Consider the following 1389-nt stretch of genomic DNA (forward strand, 5'->3'; position numbering starts at 1 on the left):
TAGTAGTAGTAGTAGTAGTAGTAGTAGTAGTAGTAGTAGTAGTAGTAGTAGTAGTAGTAGTAGTAGTAGTAGTAGTAGTAGTAGTAGTAGTAGTAGTGCCGAACTCATCATTATTGTTGTCGATATCATAATACTACTATTATTACCCTTACTGGTAGAGAAGAAATAAGATAAGATAAGATACATCTTTATTGTCCAGATCCTGGCACATTGGTTGTTAAGAGGATGATCGCAGGGAAAGAAGTGATATCACCAAGGGTCTGGATAAAGAAAAAGAAGAAGAGTACACTGACTTCAGTTGGTCAGGTAAAATCATGTCTGTGTGTATAAATCTATGGTCTCTTTAACTGATTATGATGTCATTATCTTCCAGTCTCTGTGTTATATATAATATAGATTTCTCAAGGGTTTTTGTCAATCCGCTTCAACAAATAAAAAAAAACAATCTACAAATCTAAAAAACTACTATCCTGACCTCCTATCTCGTCCGGCTATTAATCAGTCTTCATCTCCATAAACATTCTTTCTTCCTATCCCTCTCCATATCCACCTGTCATCACTTGCATTCCCTTTTAAAATTCATAGTAAAATCACTCGTAATACAAACATAATAATATGTTAGCAACATAAACTAAAGCAAACAGGGGAAAAAGAAGACTCGCCCAGATTGCGAGGAATCGAATGGAATCAGATATAAATTGAGCTAATAAAGCACATGCATCTGACACTGTTTCTTCAGAAGGAAAAAGGTATGCTCGTGTTATTAGCTAGGCAGAGCTTTTTGCTAGGTGCTGTCTGTGACAGGCTTGATTTAGCAAGGGATAAGGAGTCACTTCGATCCGAGAAAGAAACCCCCACCATCTTTTCAGACAAAGAATGTCCCACTGTCGCTTGACATGCGCGCTTAGAGTGAAAGTAGAGTCTGGTATAGCCTAACAACGCTAGTTTTCTTTTTCTCTGTCTCTTTTTTTTTTCCTTCTTTTAAATTAAATTTTTTTTTTTACCTTGTTTGATCCGGTTCCGGTTAATGTACGCACATTCAGCTGTAAATTTGTCCTTGGGATTTTAACCTGTGTAAGGAAGGTAAGGAATGCGAGTGAAATAGTGAAATAAGTAAAATCTGGGCGGCTGTATTGTATCATATTTGATATTTTTTCTGTTAAAGATTATCTATGACTTCGCCTTTATCCCTGTTACTACATCCTTGATGATGATATGCATTCCCAGAATGGTGGTAAGACGGGTTTTTTGGGGGGGTCTGTGTTTAGTTAACGGTGTCAGGATTTTATATTATGTGTGTTTATGGATGTATATATGTAGTGTGTGTGTGTGTGTGTGTGTGTGTGTGTGTGTGTGTGTGTGTGTGTGCGCGCGCGTGTGCGTGTGTAT

The sequence above is a fragment of the Aplysia californica genome, unplaced genomic scaffold (genome assembly GCF_000002075.1).
Source record: "Aplysia californica isolate F4 #8 unplaced genomic scaffold, AplCal3.0 scaffold00007, whole genome shotgun sequence".
NCBI classification, from domain to species: Eukaryota; Metazoa; Mollusca; class Gastropoda; order Aplysiida; family Aplysiidae; genus Aplysia; species Aplysia californica.